This window comes from Oryx dammah, unplaced genomic scaffold (assembly GCF_014754425.2).
Source record: "Oryx dammah isolate SB20612 unplaced genomic scaffold, SCBI_Odam_1.1 HiC_scaffold_23, whole genome shotgun sequence".
Taxonomy (NCBI): Eukaryota; Metazoa; Chordata; class Mammalia; order Artiodactyla; family Bovidae; genus Oryx; species Oryx dammah.
In genome coordinates, this window is record NW_024070207.1 from 43,911,183 (window position 1) to 43,917,325 (window position 6,143).

Consider the following 6,143-nt stretch of genomic DNA (forward strand, 5'->3'; position numbering starts at 1 on the left):
TTTCATTCCTCTCTCTTACCCTCCTGGCAACCTCTGTCTACTTCCTCTCTCTCCTCTCCCCTGTATAACTCCGTAAATACCGCTGAGAGGTCCAGACTATGGAGCGCACATAAGGAAGTGACTATTGACTAGCTTGCTCTCTCCTCTTTTGATCTCACCACATCTCATTCCAGTCACCTCTAACTACCCCCTCCCTCTTCTCTTCTCCATGTAACCCAGTGAACCTCTCTGGGTGCCCCTCAATGTGGAGAAACCTTTCATCTTTAGCCTAGATGCTATATCATTGGTGCTGTATAGATGGAGAAGTCTAGAGACCACCGTAAAAATAAAACCGAAAACCAGAAGCAGGAGGCTTAAGTCCAAAGCTTGAGAACATCAGAGAACTCCTGAATTCAGGGAACATTAAACAATAGGAGCTCATCAAATGCCTCCAAACCTATACTGAAACAAAGCTCCACCCAAGGGCCAACAAGTTCCAGAGCAAGACATATCACACAAATTCTCCAGCAACACAGGAACACACCCCTGAGCTTCAATATACAGGCAGTTCAAAGTTACTCCAAAACTTTAGACATCTCATAACCCATTACTGGTCACTCCACTGCACTCCAGAGAGAAGAAACCCAGCTCCACCCACCAGACCTCCAACACAAGCCTCCCTAACCAGGAAACCTTGACAAGCCACTGATACAACCCCACCCACAGTGAGGAAGCTCCACAATAAAGAGAACTCCACAAATTACCAGAATATAAAAAGGCCATTCCAAACGCAGCAATATAACCAAGATGAAGAGACAGAGGAATACCCAAGAGGTAAAAGAGCAGGAGAAATGCCCACCAAACCAGACAAAAGAGGAAGAGATAGGGAATCTACCTGAGAAAGAATTCTGAATATTGATAGTGAAAATGATCCAAAATCTTGAAGTCAAAATGGAATCACAGATAAATACCCTAGAGACAAGGATTGAGAAGATGCAAGAAAGGTTCAACAAGGACCTAGAAGAAATAAAAAAGAGTCAATATACAATGTATAATGCAATAAATGAGATCAGAAACACTCTGGAGGCAACAAATAATAGAATAACGGAGGCAGAAGATAGGATTAGTGAAATAGAAGATAGAATGGTAGAAATAAATGAATCAGAGAGGAAAAAAGAAAAACGAATTAAAAGAAATGAGGACAATCTCAGAGACCTCCAGGACAATATGAAATGCTCCAACATTCGAATTATAGGAGTCCCAGAAGAAGAAGACAAAAAGAAAGACCATAAGAAAATCCTTGAGGAGATAATAGTTGAAAACTTCCCTAAAATGGGGAAGGAAATAATCACCCAAGTCCAAGAAACACAGAGAGTCCCAAACAGGATAAACCCAAGGCGAAACACCCCAAGACACATATTAATCAAATTAACAAAGATCAAACACAAAGAACAACTATTAAAAGCAGCAAGGGAAAAACAACAAATAACACACAAGGGGATTCCCATAAGGATAACAGCTGATCTCTCAATAGAAACTCTTCAGGCCAGGAGGGAATGGCAAGACATACTTAAAGTGATGAAAGAAAATAACCTACAGCCCAGATTACTATACCCAGCAAGGATCTCATTCAAATACGAAGGAGAAATCAAAAGCTTTACAGACAAGCAAAAGCTGAGAGAATTCAGCACCATCAAACCAGCTCTCCAACAAATTCTAAAGGATATTCTCTAGACAGGAAACACAAAAAGGGAGTATAAACCCGAACCCAAAATAATAAAACAAATGGCAACGGGATCATACTTATCAATAATTACCTTAAACGTAAATGGATTGAATGCCCCAACCAAAAGGCAAAGACTGGCGATTGGATACAAAAACAAGAACCCTCTATATGCTGCTTACAAGAGACCCACCTCAAAACAAGGGACACATACAGATTGAAAGTGAAGGGTTGGAAAAAGATATTCCATGCACATAGAGACCAAAAGAAAGCAGAGGTGGCAATACTCATATCTGATAAAATAGACTTTAAAACAAAGGCTGTGAAAAGAGACAAAGAAGGCCACTACATAATGATCAAAGGATCAATCCAAGAAGAAGATATAACAATTATAAATATATATGCACCCAATATAGGAGCACCGCAATATGTAGGACAAATGCTAACAAGTATGAAAGGGGAAATTAACAACAACACAATAATAGTGGGAGACTTTAATACCCCACTCACACATATGGACAGATCAACTAAACAGAAAATTAACAAAGAAACGCAAACTTTAAATGATACATTAGACCAGTTAGACCTAATTGATATCTATAGGACATTTCACCCCAAAACAATGAATTTCACCTTTTTCTCAAGTGCTCATGGAACCTTCTCGAGGATAGATCACATCCTGGGCCATAAATATAACCTTGATAAATTCAAAAAAATCGAAATCATTCCAAGCATCTTTTCTGACCATAATGCACTAAGATTAGATCTCAATTACAGGAGGAAACCTATTAAAAATTCCAACATATGGAGGCTGAACAACACGCTCCTGAATAACCAACAAATCACAGAAGAAATCAAAAAAGAAATCAAAATATGCATAGAAACTAATGAAAATGAAAACACAACAACCCAAAACCTGTGGGACACTATAAAAGCAGTGCTAAGAGGAAAGTTCATAGCAATACAGGCATACCTCAAGAAACAAGAAAAAAGTCAAATAAATAACCTAACTCTACACCTAAAGCAACTAGAAAAGGACGAATTAGAGAACCCCAGAGTTAGCAGAAGGAAAGAAATCTTAAAAATGAGGGCAGAAATAAATGCAAAAGAAACAAAAGAGACCATAGCAAAAATCAACAAAGCCAAAAGGTGGTTCTTTGAAAGGATAAATAAAATGGACAGACCATTAGCCAGACTCATCAAGAAGCAAAGAGAGAAAAATCAAATCAATAAAATTAGAAATGAAAATGGAGAGATCACAACAGACAACACAGAAATACAAAGGATCATAAGAGACTACTATCAGCAATTATATGCCAATAAAATGGACAACCTGGAGGAAATGGACAAATTCTTAGAAAAGTACAATTTACCAAAACTAAACCAGGAAGAAATAGACAATCTTAACAGACCCATCACAAGCACGGAAATTGAAACTGTAATCAGAAATCTTCCAGCAAACAAAAGCCCAGGTCCAGACGGCTTCACAGCTGAATTCTACCAAAAATTTCGAGAAGAGTTAACACCTATCCTACTCAAACTCTTCCAGAAAATTGCAGAGGAAGGGAAACTTCCAAACTCATTCTATGAGGCCACCATCACCCTAATACCAAAACCTGACAAACATACTACAAAAAAAGAAAACTACAGGCCAATATCACTGATGAACATAGATGCAAAAATCCTCAACAAAATTCTAGCAATCGGAATCCAACAACACATTAAAAAGATCGTACACCATGACCAAGTGGGCTTTATCCCAGGGATGCAAGGATTCTTCAACATCCGCAAATCAATCAATGTAATTCACCACATTAACAAATTGAAAAATAAAAACCATATGATTATCTCAATAGATGCAGAGAAGGCCTTTGACAAAATTCAACATCCATTTATGATAAAAACTCTCCAGAAAGCAGGAATAGAAGGAACATACCTCAATATAATAAAAGCTATATATGACAAACCCACAGCAAACATTATCCTCAATGGTGAAAAATTGAAAGCATTTCCCCTTAAGTCAGGAACAAGACAAGGGTGCCCACTTTCACCACTACTATTCAACATAGTTCTGGAAGTTTTAGCCACAGCAATCAGAGCAGAAAAAGAAATAAAAGGAATCCAAATTGGAAAAGAAGAAGTAAAACTCTCACTGTTTGCAGATGACATGATCCTCTACATAGAAAACCCTAAAGATTCTACCAGAAAATTACTAGAGCTAATTAATGAATATAGTAAAGTTGCAGGATATAAAATCAACACACAGAAATCCCTTGCATTCCTATACAATAATAATGAGAAAGTAGAAGAAGAAATTAAGGAAACAATTCCATTCACCATTGCAACCAAAAGAATAAAATACTTAGGAATATATATACCTAAAGAAACTAAAGACCTATATACAGAAAACTATAAAACACTGATGAAAGAAATCAAAGAGGACACTAATAGATGGAGAAATATACCATGCTCATGGATCGGAAGAATCAATATAGTGAAAATGAGTATATTACCCAAAGCAATTTACAAATTCAATGCAATCCCTATCAAGATACCGGTGATATTTTTCACAGAACTAGAACAAATAATTTCAAGATTTGTATGGAAATACAAAAAACCACGAGTAGCCAAAGCAATCTTGAGAAAGAAGAATGGAACCGGAGGAATCAATTTGCCTGACTTCAGGCTCTACTACAAAGCCACAGTCATCAAGACAGTATGGTATTGGCACAAAGACAGACATATAGATCAATGGAACAAAATAGAAAGCCCAGAGATAAATCCACATACATATGGACACCTTATCTTTGACAAAGGAGGCAAGAATATACAATGGAGTAAAGACAATCTCTTTAACAAGTGGTGCTGGGAAAACTGGTCAACCACTTGTAAAAGAATGAAACTAGATCACTTTCTAACACCGCACACAAAGATAAACTCAAAATGGATTACAGATCTAAATGTAAGACCAGAAACTATAAAACTCTTAGAGGAGAACATAGGCAAAACACTCTCCGACATAAACCACAGCAGGATCCTCTATGATCCACCTCCCAGAATTCTGGAAATAAAAGCAAAAATAAACAAATGGGATCTAATTAAAATTAAAAGCTTCTGCACAACAAAGGAAAACATAAGCAAAGTGAAAAGACAGCCTTCCGAATGGGAGAAAATAATAGCAAATGAAGCAACTGACAAACAACTAATCTCAAAAATATACAAGCAACTCCTGCAGCTCAATTCCAGAAAAATAAACGACCCAATCAAAAAATGGGCCAAAGAACTAAATAGACATTTCTCCAAAGAAGACATACGGATGGCTAACAAACACATGAAAAGATGCTCAACATCACTCATTATTAGAGAAATGCAAATCAAAACCACAATGAGGTACCACTTCACACCAGTCAGAATGTCTGCGATCCAAAAATCTGCAAGCAATAAATGCTGGAGAGGGTGTGGAGAGAAGGGAACCCTCCTACACTGTTGGTGGGAGTGCAAACTAGTACAGCCACTATGGAGAACAGTGTGGAGATTCCTTAAAAAATTGCAAATAGAAATGCCTTATGACCCAGCAATCCCACTGTTGGGCATACACACAGAGGAAACCAGAATGGAAAGAGACACATGTACCCCAATGTTCATTGCAGCACTGTTTATAATAGCCAGGACATGGAAACAACCTAGATGTCCATCAGTAGTTGAATGGATAAGAAAGCTGTGGTACATATACACAATGGAGTATTACTCAGCCATTAAAAAGAATACATTTGAATCAGTTCTGATGAGATGGATGAAACTGGAGCCGATTATACAGAGTGAAGTGAGCCAGAAAGAAAAACACCAATACAGTATACTAACACATATATATGGAATTTAGGAAGATGGCAATGATGACCCTGTATGCAGGACAGCAAAAAAGACACAGATGTGTATAGCGGACTTTTGGACTCAGAGGGAGAGGGAGAGGGTGTGATGATTTGGGAGAATGGCATTGAAACATGTATAATATCATGTAAGAATCGAAATGCCAGTCTATGTCTGATGCAGGATATGACACGCTTGGGTCTGACGCGCGGGGATGACCCAGAGAGATGTTTTGGGGAGAGGGGTGGGAGGCGGGTTCATGTTTGGGAACGCATGTACACCTGTGGTGGATTCATGTCAATCTATGCCAAAACCAATACAGAATTGTAAAGTAAAAATTAAAAATAAAAAAAAAAAAAAGCACAGGCCCAACCTCTCTGATTCACCTGAAAAGACGTCTTTTTCCTGTTGCTCTTGGTTTGTATATTTTTGCTCTAATAAACCTCAACCATGAATATAATCTGCTTTTGAGTCTTGTGAGTCCTTTTGCTAAATCAGTAAAATTGACGGGAGGGTGGCCTTCAGATATTCCGGACATAAAGGGACTAGTACAATGTTTGGCAAGTAGTACACA